At 35.9% G+C, this 21665-nt stretch overlaps 1 protein-coding gene across 1 annotated transcript in view; it reads left to right on the top strand.

Moving 5' to 3' along the window:
* The first annotated feature begins 5412 nt into the window (after positions 1 to 5412).
* The window catches only part of Mid1 (midline 1), a 427052-nt gene continuing 410799 nt past the window's right edge, over positions 5413 to 21665 (top strand). Inside the window, exon 1 of the mRNA XM_060374282.1 lies at positions 5413 to 5555. The gene's annotated coding sequence lies outside the window, so the exon portion shown is untranslated. The remainder of the gene's footprint in view (positions 5556 to 21665) is intronic.

Here is a 21665-nt window from a genome sequence, read left to right as displayed (position 1 = left end):
AATTGTATCCCTCCTGCATTCATAGTCCTTGCAATCATTTGGATACCATTTTATTCTGAAAGGCTAATAATGTAGAAAATAGAGGTATGTAAATAGCCAAAGTCTGTTTCCTGGGTTGATTAATATAGTTATATTGGCACACAAGCACACAGACTCACTTACATATTATATATACTTGCTCTGGAGCTCAGTTTCAAAACTGAGTTGAGTAGTTACAAAAGATAAGTTTTACTGGCAATGATTGAGAGTATTTTTTTAATTTTTGTTTTTTCATAATTTAGTCATTATATATCCCAATTGAAGACCACTCCCTCAACTCCCACCAGTCCCACCTCTCTCCCTCTTTCCCTCTATCTACTATTTATTTACTATCTATAGAAAATCTTTTCTGACCTCTGATCTATACCTATAGTGTTTGGAAATCTGCTTTTGTTTCTGAATAGCTAATCAACAAAATTGCGGAGCTAAGAAGCAGTATCTGGAAAGAACCTATCTTCATACTAATGCTCACATGGTTAATGCCACAATATTTTTTAAAGATTTATTTTATATGTTTGAATGTTTGTCTGAATGAATGTATGCACGCCATATATGTGCTTTCTGCCAATGGAGGCCAGAAGAGGGCAACGGATCCCTTAGAACTGAAGTTGCAGATGATTGTGAACTACTACATGGGTGTTGGATACCATACCAAGGACCTTTGTAAGAGTAGTAAGCTCTTAGCTGCTGAACTCTCTCCAGACCCATACCACGATATTTATAATATATTCAAAGAACCTTTACATATAAAAGTGGTAGGTTACTAACATGTATTCATTTCATAGACTAATATTAGGTCATTATATTTTTATCTGTTGTAGATATTCTGTATCACTATTGAACAAAAGTTCTTAAAATCATTTCATTTCCTACATTTTAAGGTCAGTTTGAATTATAATTTAATCATCCAAGGTGTTAGCTATCCAATTTGACATCTTTTTTTAATTAAATTTTTATTTTTAATATTAATTACAGTTTATTCACTTTGTATCTCAGCTGTAGGCTCCTTCCTCATCTCATCCCAATTCTACTCTCCCTCCCTCATCTCTTCCTATGCCCCTCTCCCAAGTCCACAGATAAGGGAGGTCCTCCTCCACTTCCATCTGACCTTAGCTTGTCAGGTCTCATCAGAACTGGCTGTGTTGTCCTCCTCTGTGGCCTGGGAAAAAGGCCAAGTAATATATAAAGGTAGACCTATCAGAATCGAATTGAAGACCCAGAAAACACCATCTTAAAGTTAATTCAGTTTATGTTGTAATTCATCACTGAAGTGAGTAACTAAGATGAATTAAGTGTGCAGCCTCAAAATCATTTTTTAAGGTAGGAAATGTCCGACTAGATCCTATTGCACTCAAAATAAGAGCTGAAAGATTAAACTCAAATATAACAAATGGTTTTATATGAATCCATTGATATTTTGAAAGCTGGTGCATTATTCACCAGGTCCCTATTTCCTGTCTCAGCAAGTATAAAAGTAGATATTGGAAACAGTAACACATTCACATATTTTCTGAGTGGGTATGGATTGACTTCTTTGTTGACTTGTGGAAACATGTAACATAATGAGAATTACATTGTTGTTCCTCTAAACCACTGAGATTTGAGGATTGCTTGTTACTCAGGCATAATCTAACCTATCCTGCTTGATACAATTTTCATATTATTTGTTCTATACAGTTTTATTTAAGCTAGAGACCATTATTGTTTCCTGTGTATCCCTTTTTGTATTTGTTCTTCATGGTCCCCTTAAACTCAGAACAGACCAATTAAATATGTTTATTGCACAAGAGTGAATTAAAAATATTTTAAATTAACTGACCATAAGATTTATTTATTTATTTATTTATTTATTTATTTATTGTTTATTTATTTATTAATTTATTTATAATTAATTTTTTTATTGATTACAGTTTTTTTCATTTTGTATCCCAGCTGTAGCCCCCTCCCTCTTCCTCTCCCTTGCCCCTCCCTTAGTCCACTGATAGGGGCTGTACTTCTTCCTTTCAATCTGACCCTAGCCTATTAGGTCTCATCAGGAGTGGCTGCATTGTTTTCCTCTGTGGCCTGGTAAAGCAGCTACCCCCTCTGGGGGAGGTGATCAAAGAGCCAGTCACTGAGTTCATGTCAGAGACAGCCCATTTAGGGTTTATTATGTTACTTTTGTACATAATCAAAAACATACACTGAGTATTCAACTTTTTGAGCATTGGCAAAATGCTTTTTGATTGAATTGATCTTCCTCAACTGTTAAAAAAAAAAGAGCATCCTCATGATATGACTAATGAATCATATTTTACTCTTCTTTGGTATTTAATTTCTCTGGCTCATACAAGTCTTCATCATAGTAAGATTAGCCTTTAGTTGATTAAAATACTTGAGCTATTCATAGTGAGAATGGCAGAATGAATGGCACCTCTCTAGTAATATTCCTATATTTTTGTAGATATTCAGTGAAACATTCTTGGGTTACAGTTTCACACTGCACAGTTTAGATGTGAATAATATTTCCTACAAGTTGGCTAGTTCCATGGTCAGCTTGCTTATATTTAGCTTATATATAGCTTTCTTGTTATTTTTACCTAAAACACAGATGAATGCCTAGGTTAAAAGAAGTATTGGCAGTATGTATGGACTTCTTGACATGAAATCTCAAGAGGTATTTCCAGAAATCTGTGAAATGTAGAGTTGTTTGGGTTTGGTTTGGTTTTGCTTTCACTTTGTGAGAGTCATGAATTTTAAGCAACTTGCCAAAGTCAAACATCAAAGACATAAAATTAGATTTGATGATTCTTCTGCCACTAACTCATATGCAGTCCCTGAATAGTCTGGCATTCTTAGTTTGGAGTAGAAATAGCAAGCATTCCAGTGTCAGATGAACCAAGGTTTGAAATGTAGCTCAACTACTCATTAGATATAAATCATTGTGAATTTCAAAACTCTAACCTCTGTTATTTTCTTTAGACCTCAATGGTATTTTCTACACTTCAAGTAAGTCATATATTTTATTTACTTTCCCATAAATGCAGGTTTTTTTTTTTTTTTGCCATGGTGTAATTACTCAGCTGTAATTATTCTTTAATTGAGGTCATCTATGCTTAGGTTGAATCCATGCTGCCTCAGTGACCCAGTTTTTCTCAAACAGTTTCTTGAGTTTTCCAAACTGGAATACACAGAGACTTATGTTCCCTCTTTGAAATAAGCTACTCAATATCCTAATTTCATATTGAACTTCTAATTTAATAATATAGTCTATAGGATTTTGTATTTAAAGCTTATGCAAGTGTTTATTAAGAGTTTCAAGAATTTGGAGGCTATCGTTAAGACATTTAAACTTTACTCTCCCTTGGGGGAAAAAAACCCGCATTCTTTGTAACAACTTGTTAATAAATTCTAAAGTTTGTGCACAAGTGGAACTTGCTTCAGCGGGAATTATGAGAACATAAAGAGTGCAGTATAATACATAGAGTATATTAATAAAAGCATTTTACCTGGCATGGCACCAAATTTTAAATATTAGTGAAAACCAAATAAAGAGAACATACTAATATGCCATATAGTGGAGGAATAGAGATGTGTCTTAAGTTGATATAGCAAGCTTGTGTATCCTGTAAACAGAAAAAAATGTGTGTATCCCTTCAAAATCATATTTTTATAATATTTTACAAACCAAGCTCACATTCAATACTTCTGATCTCATTTTATGCTGTTTGGATATATTCAAATGCAGTCATCAATAAATTACGACTTTTTAGAAAGTATTTTTAATCAAGTTTGTTCATTATATTCAAACTATCTGAACATATGAGTATTAAAAATAAATTTGGACATGGGAAAGTGACTCTTTAAAGGATTTCTTATACTTATTAGACAGTCTTCATCTACATTAAAAGAATAGGAAAAGCTTACTTCTCTACTTCTTATTAAGTCTTTAGTGGAATGGACTAAAACAGGACAGGAGCTTTCCACAGAGGACCTCTGAAAGACTCTACTCACTAGGGTATTGAAAGAGATACTGAGACTCAGTCAAACTTTGGGCAGAGTGCTAGAATCCTTGTGGAAGAAGATGGACATAGAAAGACCTGGAGGGGACAGGAACTCCACAAGGAAAACAACAGAGCCAAAAACCTGGGCCCAGAGTGGCCTGCAGAGACTGATACTCCAACCGAGGGCCATGCATAGAAAGAACCTACACCCCCTGTTCAAAGGAAGACCATTGGCTGCTCAGTTTCCAAGTGTGCTCCCTAGTAATGGGAACAGGGGCTGTCTCTGACATGAACTCAGTGGCTGGCTCTTTGATCACCTTCCCCTGGGAGGTGCAGCCTTGCCAGGACACAGAGGAAAATGATGCAGCCAGCCTTGATGAAATAAGCTAGGGTCACATAAAAGAGGAGGGGGTCCTCCCCTATCAGGGAACTAGGGAAAAGGCATAGGGGGAAAAGAGGGAGGGTGAGTGGGAATGGGAGGAGACAAGGGAGGGGGCTGCAGCAGGGATACAAAGTGAATAAATTGTAATAAAGAAATATATAAATAAAATCAATTTTAAAAAGAAATAGAACAGATAGAATTCCAACAAAAATTCCTCAGTTTTGTACAATGAAGTCTGAGAAATCACAACATGTGACAAATTAGGATGATAAAGAGGTTTTTGTTGTTTGTTTTTAATCTTCATGCCAGAGGAGACAGGAATAAATTAATATAGGGCTTCTTTTTCTTTCTGGATATAAGTTGTGCTGATGACTGGGGTCAAGTTAAGTCCTAGAGCTGAGACTTACAGCAGACACCAAGGACCAGATAGGATCAGTGTGCTCTGATCCCAGGCTTGTAACACCTCAGTTCTTTGGGTCACATGTTACTTTGCTCCTTAGTATTAGTTGGAAATTAAAAGAAAAAAATACTGTCGTAAAAAAAGTCGCAAAATTAATTGTCTTATTTTTAAAATCGTGAAAGACAAATCATCATATCCTATACTTTGATTTTCTCCCTACAGTGCTTTCAGATAATATAGGGCTGGTCACAGTGCATGATATAAAATACGAGCTTTTAAGTCTCAGTTACACTAAAAGGGCCTATTTCTTCAGACTGCCAGGATAAAGATGATTTTAATTAAATCCCACAAATCCCTTTGTACTGCAACCAAAACCTCCGCAGGCCAACTGACTGAGTCCTTCTGGCACGTATAGAGTTAACTAGGTTACTGGGGGTTCCTAGTTAACTTCTTTCACCAGGAATGCAATTCGTGTTTACCTATATAAGGAAACCTGTTAGGCTGACCTGAGAGTGGCTTATTTTTTTGCTCTGACTGAGAAGCATGTAAGCACACACACCCTGGAGAGGGGGAGTGATTTCCAGCTGGACAGAGCAAGCTTCCTGAACGCCCCAGCCATTCAGCTGATCCGAGGCGAAGAGGAGAGCCGGTACTTGCCCCTAAGCAGCCAGCTTGGAGGACCCACAGGTTTGCTTCTTCCAGCTCCCAACTGAGGAACAAACCTACGATCCTGGGAAAAATGGGGAAGCCGGTGAGTCTTAACTGCTCTCCCTCTCCGCTTGCTTCTGCTAAGGGCACGCCTCGCTGCTCTCACCCAGGAAGCAGAGGGAGAGGCTTTGCTCTCAGCCTCTAACCCCACAGCTCCTTCCTGAACAAACACAATGCTTCGCCGCCTTACCTCCAGCCAACTTTCTCTGTGGGCTTTGCACAGCAAAAATCTACCGAGGCAATAATTCTAGCACCTTAAACATTCCAGAAAGTTTTTTTTTGTTGTTGTTTTGTTTTTCTGGGCAAGAGTTTCCAGACCATCGTGAAGAGCAAACTTTCTCATCTTTCTTGCACTCTGAAACAATGCAGATGAGTTTGGGGGTGTTTTCAGGGAAACGCTGCCGAGTCCCTAAGCAAGTAAGAGTAAATCTAAGAGGGATTCTTAAATCCATAGAAAGGGTGATAGCCCGCAGAAACAGAATTTGTCATTTAAAAAAGGCAGTTTGAGGGTATCATTTTTCATTCCCGAGGAGCAAAATACTTGCATCCTGTACATGTAATAAAGGACACCTGAGACACAGGGGAAAGAAAGAAGCAGAGCTGGCTCCTTTGTTCTAGACAACATATAGAAATTCACTTTTGCATTTTGACAACTAGCATGTGCCTGTTTCTATATAAGGTGCAAGTGATGAATAAGGCGAATGTCAAGGGCACTGTGGTCAATTGAGTTAAAATTTGGCTGTGCTCAATTCATACATAAAACTCTCAGTCTGAATGTAATTAAATATGGGAATGTGGAAGTGCTTAACAAACTTACAGGGAAATTTTAGTTATACTTTGGAACAGTCAGTTATAAAAGGCAACTGTGAAAGGAATTTTGAATAACCTGTTTCCACCAAGTTGAGGCATAGGTAATAAGTTTGAAATAAAAGTTACCTTTTTTTATAGTTGTCAAAAGTGATTTGAAATAAGGTACAAATTTGTAAATTTTACTTTTTTAATGTAAGGTAGTTACTGAATTGAGGTACCTTGGCTAGTTTTGTTAAATAATGTGACTGCTCATCTTTCAAAGGAATATTGTCCTTTTCTGTCATGCATATTTAATCCTAAAAATTTGTGTAGCGGGATTGTGCTACTGATGGCAACAGGTGGAAATAAGGACCTGGTTGCAGATTTGTCATAATGAAAAGTTAATATCTTAAATTAATATAAATGAAAGTTATCAATGCAAACAGATTTGAAAAAATGTGCACTTTTTTGTTGTTATTTGAAAATCATAGTCCCTTTTGCTTGTAGTGAGGTTATTGTCTTATTACAGATTGGCATCTGATTATTCAAAAGGGCAAAAGCTCTGGGCAATTTTACTCAGGGTCCAACGGTACAACCATGCTAAATAACAGATTAAACGCCACTTGTTCACTGCTATGAGAAGGAAGTAGAAAAGAAGGGTATATCATATGGAAGGCATTTTATTAAATGAAATTCCAAATAGCAAAAATGCAGTGAGGGAACAATGCAAATGTTTGAAGTTTGTTGTTTACACAGTGATGCTAGGAATAAAAGGGAGAGTCTTGATAATTGTGCTGCTATTAGTGGGAATGTGTAACCCAAGAGAAACAAAACACTTTAAAAATATATGTTTAATAACAGATGGTTTAATACCAGGTTGTCTCACCATGTTGCCGATGAGATGGCCCCAAGCCAAATCAACTGGCATGTCTACCATTTTTCTTGTGACTTGATGTGTACATTGTTATTACATACTGATTACATTAACAGCCAAGGACTATATAACCAGGAAGACATAAAAGTCTCCTGGGCCACAGCGGGTGAGAGTCTTTATAAAGGTTCCGGATTTCACATTTAGAAATCTCCTTGCCTGTGACATATGAGATGCTGCAGATGATTGAAAGTATTAGCTATAGAATATATGCATCCCAGGCTCCTCACGAGCTCATTTAGGATTAGCAATACTGATTATGGAATGGGACACTTTGGCATTTTCATGAATATTAAATTCATTTAGTGTTCAAATTATCCTCCAATATAAGACACTTAAGATGCTATATATTTACATTAACCTTTCCAAATCAGCGATATTATGATCTGGTGTGAAAGGTGCAACCATTTAGCAGCATCCTTAGAACTATGAGATGGTGGTAGCTTACCAGGGTTTTGAATAAATAAATAAAATATACTAAAAATTTCCTGGGTGGGCAAGCAGGTTTAGGTCTTCTGAAAGCTTTAATATGTTCATGAGTTGTGACTTCCTGAAAGAAGTGTGGTACGTACCCTATAAAGTACATTTTGCTGCAAAGTTAATGATGGCTGATGGACTGGGCTTCTTTTTGTAGGTATCTGTTTATCTCACAGCACATTCTTTAAATAAAAGCTGGCCAGTAGATTGGCTGCCTAACACTGCTTATCAGTGGGTTGCAGACAAGTCTACTTGCTTATATTTCTTGGCATCTTGGGCAACAAGGTGGATTTAGATGCAACATACGTCAAAGATGATTTCTAAACCTGTTTTCCTAATATACTGGACAAATATGATCATTTTCTATAACTGAAATATGTGTAAAGGAAAGGAAACTGCCAATGGCACTTAAGACCCATGATACTGATTATATGTTATTTAATTTCAGATAGATGTTATGTGTGTGTGTGTGCGCGTGAGCGCACGCGCTCTGTTTCTGTATGTGTATGTTATTCCAGCTTTACAGATCTTTTGAAAAGCTAATAGCAGTTTTTAGTTTTTTTATTGAGTTATATATACATATACACATATACAAATATAACTTGCATTCAGTTAATGTTTCTCGTATCGTTCTTCAAGTTGGTGTTTGGCTGGGATTTTTCTGCTATTAATGTAGCTTAATCCAATGGCAGTGCCCATAAATAAAACTCAGACTTTAAAAAGTTATTTCTTAAATGAAAGTTTCATACTTGGACATAGTACCAAAATTTATACTAAGCTCTGCCATCCTTGTGATATTTGGTGAGTTTTTTCTACCTTCCTCTGACTACCATTTGACATCAATTACCTTTTGAAAATAGTTTGCATTATTAATTACTTAGTATTCATTCAGCAAATATTTATCAAGCACTTTCAGAATACCTGTGCTATGTAATCTGAAGGAAAGGAAAAACTTGTACTGTTTCTTCATATAACAGATAACAACATCCCTATAAAGATAAATCTCGTAAGGTGAATGGCATAGAGCATGTGAAATATAATTTACTGCTAATTCATTTGGTTGCTGTTTTTGCTCATCAGTCTTTAAATCTGAGCTTCCTATCTCAAGGGTACAACACACTGCTAGGCGCTAGACAGTTAACTGACATGGTAAGATTATTCAAATAACCAAATAAGGTCCATGTAAGAGGATGCCAAGGAACTTCATGTGCTGACAGAAAATGAAACCACTAGAATCTCCCCGCAAGGCTGAATGACAAAAAGACTTGGTGGTAACACTTTATATTTTAACAATGTATATACAATACTACTAGGCCTAGGTCATAATAGGGGTAGAGTTCTTTGGTAGAGTGTTTGATTAGCATGCATACTACCCTGGAATCATACCTGAAATCACAAATCAAAAATGACTGTTCTCTTTTGGGTTGTCAGGGATTCTTAGGGCACCACACAGACAAAAGGCTTTTCTACAACACTAGATTCCTCAAAAGCTTTGGATTTTGGCTCAGCACCACTGAGAGTCATTAAAGTAGGAGTTCTAGTAAGAATTCTTATGAAGTAAACAAGAGCAGCTGTTGTGACTTTTAACACAATAGAACTCATACCTTAAATAGCAAGGGTTTAGTTAATGTTAATTTTAATTTTAAAAGAAAAATAAAAGTAGACTATAGTGCTCTTGGGAATACAGTATTCTCTGATATGACTGATCCTTTTTTTTTAATTTTATTTTTTTCTTATCAGTTACATTTTATTAACTTTGTATCCCAGCCATGTCCCGATCCCTCATTCCCTCCCAGTCCCTCCCTCCCTCCCTCATCTCCACCTTGCCCCTTTCCAAGTCCACTGATGGGGGGGACCTCCTCCCCATTTATCTGATCCTGTTTTATCAGGTATCTTCAGGACTGGCTGCAAAGCCCTCCTCTGTGGCCTAACAGGACTGCTCCTCCCTTCGGGGGTGGGGAGGCCAAAGAGCCAGTCATTGAGTTTCTGTTAGAAATAGTCCTTGTTCCCCTCACTTTGGGAAACCAATTGGTTACTGAGCTACCACAGGCTACATCTGAGTGGAGGTTCTAGGTTATATCCATACATGGTCCTTGGTTGAATGTCAGTCTCAGAAAAGACCCTGTGCCCAGATATATTTGGTCCTTGTGGAGCTCCTATCCTTTCCCCATCAGACTAACTCCCCTTCTTTATTATGATTCCCTGTACTCTGCCAAAGGTTTGGTTATGAGTCTTTGCTTTGAAAACACTGCTAGATCCTTAATAACTTCATTTGCATTGAGGATGCCTTGACTTGTGTGTGACAGAATGTGCTCACACTCTCTTGTGGGTTGCTCTTCACTTGTTTCCATTTGAGACAAATAAAATTAAGCAGAACCTCAATTTGACAGTTTGAGTTTTTAACATGTGACAGAATTGGAGTTATTGTTAAAGAGCTTGAGCCAGGAAACGTTGTATTATTTATAGGTATTGTTTTGCAAAAGAGGCCTGAGATATTTAAACAAAAATTATTCTCCCCTTTGAGTATCTAATTGTACAGTTATTTATATCTACACTGACACACTCATCATGTATTGACTTAGGGATCAAAGCAGTATATAAATGACCAGAGAACAGATAACAAGTTTACTCCAACTGATAGCCTTGGCTTTTAGTTAAGAAAGAAAACAATGGTAGTGTTTTCCAATGATCTTCTGAAGCTGTGGATGGTGGGTTGTGTCATGTGATTTTTAAACTTTGTGGGATATGCACTTCATTAGACATTTTATGCATATTAAGATGGTCATTTCTGTAAACAATGTGACATGATGCTGAGCATGAAATCAGTCAATACATATTTGTTGGTTCTGAAATAAATGTAATGGATTAGGCATTTTCCATTTAATAATTTTAGAATTTTAAAAGTAGAAACAGACTCACACTGATGGTCCACTTAACTTATTTAAAAAAATTTTGTTTCAATGACATATAAGGAACCTTCTAGTGTCTATATCAAGTTCTTTTGGCTTTTTTATATTACCAGTGTATTTTCAGGGTTCTCTAGAGGAAAAGAAATGATAGAACGAATTTATCTCTCTTTCTCTCTCTCTGTGTATGTGTGTATATATATATACATGATTTGTTATATATGATTTATATGATTTGTTAGCATGGCTTACAGACTGTGATCCAGCTAGTAGAAAAAAATGCCTGTTACCAATGAAAAATCCAAGAATCCAGTAGTTGTTCAGTCCAAAAGGCTGGATGTCCCAGTTGGTCTTCAGTATATGTCAGAAACCTGAAGAAGTAGGCTCTAATGCCAACAAAGTAATAAACTTGTTAGTGAGAGCAAGCAATCAAAGAGAAAGTAAGCTTACTTTTTCCCTGCCCTTTATATAGGTGCCAGCAAAAGTGTGGCCCAGATTAAAGGTGGATCTACCCACCTCAAGAGATCTGTCTTAAAGGTGTATGTTCCCATTTCAAAGATCCAGATTAGATGCGACTCTTCCGACTTCAAAATGATTTAATAAGAACAGATCCCTTACAAATATACCCAAGTACTTGGAATTTAGTTAATTACTGAGGTAATCAAGTAGACAACCATGTAAGATTTTGTGTTTATGACTCTAAACAATTCTATAATAGTGTATGTTATCTTAATGTAGATTTCTACCTTTGAAGGGTTTCCCCAAAAGTCACATTCTTTATGAGGAAAGAAAAATGCTTACTTCATGTTTTCAATTTAATAGCTTTAAAGTTTTCCAAAAGCAATAACAGGAAGGAAGGACTGGGTTAGAAAATTCGTTGGGAAAAAAAAAAAAAAAAAAAAAAAAACAATAATTTTTCTTTAAAAGAAAAGCCTTCCTGGCTTTAGTAATGATTTTTCAGTTGTTTCTAAGATTCTCTTTTCTCATGATATCATGCCTCCAAGGTCCCCCTTAGTCCTCATGTACTACACTCCATCCTAGAAGAAGGAAACATTTAATCTGATATGGCTCCCAAGACAGAGGGTGTGTATCTCATGACTTAACAGGTCCTATTAAGGCAAGTGGAAACCATGTGGTGCTTGAGTGATGAAGAAATGGTAGAGCTTCACCAAATATAGATCAATTACCCCCTACCATATTAGAAATATTTTCACTAAATTCCTGACACCATCTCTTATAATTACAAGCCCTTAAGAAAAAAATGTTCTGCAGGGCATGGTGGCTCAGACTTGTAATCCCAGCACTCAGGGAGGCAGACGCACATCTCTGTGAATTCGAGGTCAACCTGGTCTACAAAGCGAGTCAAAGATGGAGAAACCCTGTCTCAAAAAACAAACAAATAAACAAACAAAAAAACCCCAAAAAATACAAAGAAATTTTTCAGGACAAATTTAGATCATTAACTATAGAAATAGATGTAATATCATTGAAGTTGAAAGTAAGGCAAGTTAACCTGGTCTTGGGAAAAGAGATTAATTATTTGCAGCTAAGTGTAGTAAAAAGGTATAACTTTTGAGGCTGAAATGGTATCATTCCATTCACTAACTCTGTAATATCTCAGATGATAGTTTAAAAATTATGCCATACACATCTGCACTACGTGTTGTTCAAAAAGTTGTATACACTTAGACTTCATTATAAGTCTTTTACAGGAGTTAACATTATAATCCCAAAAGCACTCTACTGATGCAAGTTTGAAGGATATTAGTAACTTCCTGGAGGTAGAATATGTGTGATGAGGTGGTAGTGCAGTGTGGCATGGTGTGCTGTGCTGTGCATGCTGTGGAGGTGGTGTGGTATGGTATGGTATGGTATGGTATGGTATGGTATGGTATGGTATGGTATGGTGTGGAATGGTGTGGTGTGGTGTAGCATGGCAATAGAGACCTCAACACTGTAACTTTTCCTAAGTCAAGATTTCTCCTTGTTGACAATATACAGGGAAGCTATCACCTTCAATTGTTTTGTGAATTCCTTCATTTTCACTCCGGCTTCTCCTCATCTTGTATAAGAACAAGCTAGGTTTTTTTTCAGCTGAGATCCATTATCACTTGTAAAAGTACTATAGGACTTAAGATGTGTAATCCAAGGGTTTACACTAACTGATGGGCACATGATTAACTTCATGCTTCCTGAAAGGTTTTAGTGAAGATTTTGCCACTCTTTTTCTAACATTCTTTTCTCTAATGAAATTTGTATGATATGTGTAATTCCACTGTCTGGTCTCAAGAAATTCCTCTCTAGGTTCTAAATATTCTCTTATTAAAGAGAATTCTCAGGTAGTGAAAGCCACAGCCAGGGTGATAGGAAACCCAGAGAATGGTCAGGTGATGGGGAAGAAAGGGTTAAGCCATATAGATTCCAAATATTAACCCCTCTCTCTCTTTCTCTCTCTCTCTCTTTCTGAAGGTATTCTGGCATTGTTGGGTGCAAGTCACTACCAATATTCTCCCACTGTCTTGCTGTATTTATTTTCCTTTCTTCTTGGCACTTGTTCTTTACGTCTTTTGTTGTTTTGTTAGACCTAAGTGAATGTTTATAATTTAGGGTACACTTACATATAATGCAGATACAAGCCACATTTACAAGTCACTGAATTGTAAAAATTTCTGAATTTCTCATCCAGATCCTATTCAGTGATTTCTTTATATATAATGAATTCTTATTTTCATATAGAAATAAGTAGTACAGAGTGGGAGACTTTCCATTCTGTCATTTTATTTGTAAAATATTTGGATGGAATATTGTGAACTTTCTGTATGAACTCTCAGGTAACGGGATAGTTGTTAGTTTTTAATTCTAATATTTGATGATGTATATTCTGCTGAGGTTTGAGTGAGCGGTGGCTTAGTTAGTAAGTAGACTGGAAGCTGATTATCTAAAATAGAAATATCAGGCATGTTTGGAATGTTTGTCATCTTCTTTCTACTCTCTATAGTCAGTAATTTCTTCTTATGACCCATTTTGATGAAAATGCATTTCGAGGTATAAAGGTGTTATAAAACATTCACTTCAAATCTAAGCTGTATATCCCAAAGGGAATGCCATTTTCACATTTTAAAGGCTCACTTGGCTTTGGTTTTGCTGACGTTAAAACAGAAATACTCAGTTGGTTGAAACTTCCAGTCAGCATGTGCAATGACAATTACTCCAAGCTTGGATGTTTTAGGAATCACAATGAAGAGAGAAAGAAAGAAAGAAAGAAAGAAAGAAAGAAAGAAAGAAAGAAAGAAAGAAAAGAAAGCCAGAGTTTGACGTGTAAAATTAGAGAATGAGTTCACTTCGTTCAAGAATGCAGATACCTTCCAATAAATCATTTACTAGTAGACTGAAGATAATGAAAGAATCCTGCAGAATGATCTATGGTGAAGGTCACATCAAACCTTACAATCAATGAAAAATGGTGATAAATTCCAGTTCCAGACCCCAGAGTCAAACTCTTGAAGAGATATAGGTGTGAGCGTTGCACAATATCAAGCCTCCTTGTCTGTTTATTCCACCTAGGAAGAGTAAAGTAGGAAGGAAAAAGCCATCTGCCAATGGAACTATAGGTCATACATTAGCGAATGAAATTTACCCCAAGTTATCTCTTAAATGGCCTATTTTATATATACTTGTCTATTTGATTTACTTTTTTCTCCACTCACTCAAGCTTGCATTTGGTAGCCCAAGTCAATATATGACTTTTAAGTTATACAATCACAGATGACCTACCTTCTTGTAAGAAAAATACTAGTATATATATGGATGTGTAAGTGTGCCATATGCAAATTGTTGCTGTTGATCAGAAATTTAAAAGTTACCTTCAGTCTTCAATATATATTAGTTAGTTCAATGAAATATGTCTATTGCTATAAAATATATTTAGTTTTATTAAAAATAAATTTTAATAATGCCCCCCAAGATTTTTCAGGACTTTTGTAGTTCTAATATATTATTGCCAGTGGTGCTAGGATGCTAATTCTTATTTTATCTACTAGAGTCACAATTAATGCTCAGGCAACACTACATGTATTTACGTACATTTCTTTGTACATTACACATACATTTACATATGTGTGCATTATATATTTGTGACATACACATTATATGCCCATTTAAAATTTTCCTTGAGAATAAAGTTTCAGGCCATGTTCATTATTTTCAAAGTCAGACAAATGATATAACAGGAAAAGAAAAGGACATGATTTTATGACCATACATAATGACTTAGAGATATTTAGATGATCAAAAAGGCAAGGTGTGGAGGGAGGAGGTAAACAGGCAATATTACAAGAAGGGAGGTGCTAAAGCAACACAATTTGCTCTCCCCTGCCCACCTGCTCCCACACAGAAACAAAATCCCATAAAACAACAAGGTACAGGCCAAAAGTATCAAGAAAACTGGCAAGGCAAACATTGTTAGAAAACAGAAAACACAGGAGGAAGGAAAGGAAAGAGAACAGAAGAAAGGATGTGAAAGATACTTCATGGAATATGCTTTCAATTTTCAAAAAAAAAAGTGCCAAAATGGTAGTAAATGAAGAAAGAAATTAAAGGGTAAAATTAACAACACAGACAACAACAACAGAAAAATTCATTCAAAGGAAGCTTGGTGAAATTAGAAAAAAAAGGAGAAGAGGGTACAGTCAGCTCACATTCAAAAGTTCCTGGCTAATTTGTAGGCACCAAGTATAAGTGAAACTGACCCCTGAAGATGATAGAACAAAATTTTCTAATCTTCTGCTATGGAATATAAATACACTTTTCTTAAAAAAAAAAATTGTCCTTCCTCAAAAGAGCATGAGTGGCGGGAATCCATAAGTTCTTAGATGTGAGGTGTTACAGAGGAGGCTGGCCTCTCCAGAGTAAGTAAATGACTGTTCTAAGTCAGTGCACAATAGCCTGTTGGTCTTAAGAGCTAATCCTCCACATGCCTCCCATACCCATCAGAGTCATTCATTAAACCAGCAGCACATGGCTTAATAGTTATAAAATGCTTTCCACTTCTGCAGGGGAGAGGGGAGTAAAGGCTGAGGTCTGTGAATCCATTTCCATTGTTAAGCATTACCAATTTACCAGGGCTTCACTTGGTAACTGCCAGGCATCTTATGCATGAAATCCCAAATCCAGATCACTGGGATTTTGCTCACCATAACTTATGCTTAATAACTCACTACCCCGAGTAAGTTTTTTTTAGGACAAGTTTGCATAATATAGAATATCACACTTCTCAAAGCCTGGTCCAGAAAACTGTTTTGACACAGTGTGTTGACAGTGAATTATTGATTCTTACCTGCATCAAGGAATAATGCCCAGGGTGGCTGGAGAAAGCTTGCCTGTTGTTGGCTCAGTTGTGCAGCTATATTTAAAGCTCTAGTGGGTAATTCAGATGATGGCAAACTTCACTTTGACACAGTGCCATAGCGCTTCCATTAGTGCCCTCAGTAGAGTACAAACATCTGCTTGCTTTTATTGTCCATGTGTTACTTAAGATAGTCTGTTGCTTTATGATGTAAATCACTGGAACCTACTGACTATTTTTAAAGACTCTTTTAATGTTTCCTTGAGATGATAACTTTTTACAGTTTAATAGATAATTACCTTTTTAGGTACAAACTTTATAAAGATCATAGTTTCCACTCTGACCTTTTCCAGAGATGGCATTGTGACTAAAATACCCTAGCTTGTAAAATTCTTTGTCTTTGGGGGTTGTGTGATATATAGGATCACATTATCATATCAAGTCAAAAGAAACTGCATTTCCAATTATTAATCCAAGGTAATTCACCTGTTTTTTGTTGTTTTTTTGGGTTTTTTTTTTTTGTTGTTGTTGTTCACTGATGAGGGTTTTATGCATTTGTTTATTTCAGTTTGCCTTGAAAATATTTGCTAATGCCTTCCCTACATATTCAACTTATGTGGCAGGCTGCTGAGTAATTTGTTTGCTCTTTACTATATTCATGTGTCCAGTGAAGATAAGTTTCAAGACAGACATGTCCATCATTTTTATTCCAATGAACTAGAACTAGAATTCAGGGCTCCTTTGATTGGCAATTTTCTTTTACTTTTATGGTAAGTCAAGGCCTAAAGCCACTGGACTCTTCAAGAACACGAGTACCATGATACAAAGGCTCTAGCATATGAAAAACAAACACCATCAAATATGATCCCAAATATGAGCAAAGATTGACCTAAGGTGTAATGAATACTAAAATGACTTTCCTCAGTCCAGTAATTAGAAAATCTCAGAAGACATGACCATGCATACTGGGTCTTGTAAATTGTAAAATATTAAAAATAATCCATCTGGAAGAGCACTTTCATATTTTGCCATAAAATGGGACTCTTTCTCAATTTTTAGGATTGGATGGAGCCAGTAAGTTCCTAGGGAATTCCTAGGGGAATAATTTTGGAAGATGATAATTTGAGGATTGTGAGAGTTCTTTAGGCTTGGCAGGGAATTAAGACAGGATTAATTGGAAGATTCTGAGAATGCAGAGAGGATACATGTGGAATGGTTTCTTTCCACTTGACATCTATGTGTTTCTTGCTCTCTCTGGGTTTTGAATATTGAATTTATGAAAATGGAAAAGAGAAAAAGATTGTGTCCCAAAGGGAAACATTTAGAGAGCTGGGCAAAAACAGCATCCACTGCTTCATGACTGCAAAAGGAAAGAATGCAACAGAGAAATTTGTAGTGAGTAACTGAAAATAAAATTAACAATTCCTGTGAACAAAGGTATTGTAAGACAAAATATTGTGCTCCAAAAGTCACAAGTAAAGGGGAATGAATAAAGGAGATTCTCAGAGTAAATCTCCTTTCAAATTCATTTCATCTGGAGCTGACAATGGCTCAGTGGGTAAAAGTACTTACTACACAGTCCAATAACCTGAGTTACATTCTTGGACACACATGGTGAAAGGTAAGAACTGACTCAAGCAAGCTGTCCTCTGATTTCCACAAGCTCACTAAGGTACAGTCTGTGTGTCCATGGCAATATTTAGTGCTACAGGAACTTAACTAAGAATGTCTACTGTGTTACGTGATAGCCAGATGACCTGTTCTTAACTTCCTTGCCTTGGTTGCTTATCCATGATCCTCTCCAGAACACATGGTAAGACTAAATTAGGAGTAAACACAGTGTTCCAAGCAAAGTGAATACTTGGGATGTTCTGGCTAATATCCTCTCTGAGCACAGGGAAGTGATGGCCCATTGTTTGATAAATGGGTGCCCTAAGAAGTTGTCATTCTGGACAAAGCAGGCAAAAAATATACCACCTCTAGGAAAGAACATGCCCACTGAACTTGTTAATAGGCCTTTTACTTCAAATCACTCAGAATTGTTTAGACTTCCCTCAGAGGCCAGTGGACTTAGGCAAGACTTAAGATGTCCATTAACATAGCCAAAGAAATGGATTGATAGTTTATAGAAACAATGACTTTCTAACAGGAAAGGTAAAAAGTTGTTCTATAGCACTATGTCCATTTAATTCAAAATGAACAGCTTTATACCTTCAATGAATTTTCCTGTTCTAGATCTGACTGAGTTTTGCATATGAAATATTGTACAAATGAATTTAAGTTAATGCTACTAAAATATTTAGTGATTTCAGGCAGCCATTCTAACATATGTTGGCTCTAACTTTTAAGAGTTTTGCCTGGAGACAAGTTCTCTGTAAAAAAAAAAAAAATGCCTGAACAAATTAAACACAAAAGTTAAAATTTGTTTGGAAGATGATGTTTCACCCAGTCTTGTTTTGTATTTCCTCTTGGATTAGAAACATGTTAGTCATTTTAAAAATATACATATCCTAAAGACATATTTGAATAGGGCAAAACCCCTAATCAACAACAAAACCCTATTTCTATAAATACACCAAAGATGGCAGCAATGCAGAATGAAAGAAAAAAATTAGTATATGTGGCCATTTCTTCTTTCTGCCACTCTGGAGGAAGTGTTCTTTTGATGTAAAAGAAAACCATGTTGACCTCATCTGAAAACTTAGTAAAAACAGCAGTTTTGCAGTGCATTGCATTACTAAAGTCTACTTATCATAAACATACCCAACTTTTACTTTTTCATTTTCTAATAGTCTAAAGCATAGACAAATGAATTTGTTTTTTCATTTTACTCAAAGGTAGTTATTTCTACTTCACTGAAATGATTAAACATGAAGACCACTGATGAAAATAATCATTATCCATCCTTCTGATAAAAAAATTAAAGAACACAGATCTTATTTTATATTCTTGAGCATGGATTTTGTATTTTCCTTCTAACACATCTGATCCTTCAAGGCTGCTTATTTTTCATATGTTCTGTACTCAATCCTACAGAACAGCCAACAGGCCAGAAAATCCTGAAAGATCAGCATCAAGGGATTATGATGACTCTTTTTGATGGTTTGAGTCATCTAGTAAGGTCACATAGTTTGGTTTAATCAATCAATCAATCAGTCAGTCAGTCAGTCAGAAAGAATGTTTGCAGAAGCTGAGGCCTGTCACCTCACTTGGGTGATTGCTGTCTTTTTTCTGCTGCCTTTGTCCTATATTTCTCCCTGTGGGATCTCTTTGATAAGAGGTGGCTCTGTAGGGAACCCCGTGCTCACCTATGGCTCTCCATAAACATGTTCTAAAGTGTCATTTTGCAGATAATGATGTCTACTAAAAATATCCAACACACCACATATTTAACTAGATTTCCCCACATGCACATGAGAGTAATACCCACAGATTTAGATTATGTGTCATAGCACCAAATATGCAGTTCATTTAATTATTGGTGAAGTATGGTTAATGATTTTGTTAAACATGGTAGGTTCAGGAATGTCTGATGGCTATTTAAATATATTGGGAAGAATCCAGCATGAACAAAATCTAATCTCCAACATGAAATTGTACTTAATATTGGATGAAGCAACTATAATACAAATCACAATCTACTCATTTGTTCTACAACCATTATTGGACACCTATTTATTAGGTCATAAGAACATACTGTTCCTGCCCTCAAGAAAATTATGGTTCGATAAACAATTTTAAATAGGTGCTAAGTAGAAGTCCAAACTGACCAGTTTTATTAAAAACATAACATACAACATATATGAAGAAAGGTATTATCTGTTGAATGTTCAAAGCAATAATTCTCATTTATTCAAACATTAATATTGATGTCAGAAAGACTGGGTCATGACTGAAAATGATACAATATCATGCTCTTTGGCTTTTAAAATGCTTTATTTTTATTTATGAATATTTTGCCTATATCTATGTATGTGTACCATGTCTTCTGTAGTGTATAGGAAAGTGTGTAGCACCCCCTGGAAATGTAGTTACAGACTGTTGTTAGCCACCATCTGGGGTCTGGGAACTGAAGCTGCATCCTCCACAAGAGCAATAAATACCCTTAACTGCTGAACCATCTCTTCAGCCCCGCTGTTTGGGCTTTATTAGTATCACTTCATACTCTGTGATCAATGTTTCTATTGTCTAGATACAAAGTTCTGAGTTAACTGAAGACAGTGCTGTATCATAGCAAACTTCAGAATCTCCAAGTGAGAGCTGGTGGGAAAAGCATACTACTAAGCCTTACCTGCAGAAATTTGTTTAGCTGGTTTTGAGATAGGGCCCAACAATCTGCATGTCTAACATACTTGCACATGGTAATGATGCTGCTAATCTGAAAACTTTGATTTGTAGCATTGGTGTCAGAGACACTCATGCTATTTCAATACACTCCATATTTGAAGGAGAGTAAACTATGGTATGCATCAACAACTAGTAGTAGACAGTGGAGTGACCATGCCAAGTGCTAAGTGTAAGGCAGAAATTAAATGAATTATTCTTTGGATCATCCAGGTAATTTCTCTATGAGATTAACAGTAGAGAAACTGCAACTTATCAAAATTAGATACAGTACAGGCAACTCAACTAGGAACGACACAGCTGCTTAAACTTAGGGGTCTGATCAACAAGGATTGTTTGCTGTGTTCATGAAAGTTTTAGTGCCCGGTTCCCAAGCAGTAGTTTTATGGGTACAGTGTGCTGAGATGAGAGAACAGGAGAGGCAGAAATGATTTGTTTTTTGTCCTTGCTCAGGCAAAACTGACCATTCTGTCTCTGGTGACCAACTCTTGGGGCAGCAGTTAAGTTCTTCAGGATTTCTGAATTGGTAAAATGAGAATGTACAATGACAGGGAATTTTAAAATACTTTATTTTTTTATTCTATAGAGATGTGTGATAATCTCTTTAAAATCATATTAAATATATAAAAGACGTTAAAAAATAAGCATACTAATGTACTTATATACCTGCCTGAAATGCACTCTTTTGCATTTTTTTCAGAGAATTAAAATTTTCTCAAAAACTCTGTATGCAAACATTCATACAAGCTTTATTTAAGTTATTCTGACTCTGGTAGCAGCCCAACTATTCTCATGCAAGTTAACTGTTAAACAAACTGTGATGTCTCTTTATTGTAGAATACTATGAAACAATAAAAATGAATGAATTATTGGTAGAGCTAACAACCTTGATGAATCTCCAGTGAATTATTCTGAAATTATTCTGAGTTTTTTTTTTAAGTCAATGCTGAAAGGTTACATACTCTGTGATTATATTAATTTGGCTTGGTAGGGTAAATTTTTTTAATATAAAATATATAGTTGTTTCCTGCGTGTAAAGATTGCTGAAGTATGAAAGATGATTGTGTTTTAAATGGCAATATAAGGGGTATTTTCAGAGATTTAACTAAATGTACTTATGTACATATACACTCACACAAGTACTAGAAAACCTGTGAAAATCTCAATAAAGTTGGTAGGTTGCACCTGTTTCAGTATTCTGGTTGTGATATTGCATTATAGTTTTACAAAATAATGTTAAAATTCCAGGAGAAACTGGGCAGAGAGGGTAAAGGTCCTTTCTATTTTATTTTTTACAACTGCATATGGATCTTCAATTATAATAAAACTTCTCATTAAAAGAAAACACTCTTGACCATTGAG

Source organism: Meriones unguiculatus, chromosome X, assembly GCF_030254825.1.
Source record: "Meriones unguiculatus strain TT.TT164.6M chromosome X, Bangor_MerUng_6.1, whole genome shotgun sequence".
NCBI classification, from domain to species: Eukaryota; Metazoa; Chordata; class Mammalia; order Rodentia; family Muridae; genus Meriones; species Meriones unguiculatus.
This window is presented reverse-complemented; position numbering and strand designations above follow the sequence as displayed.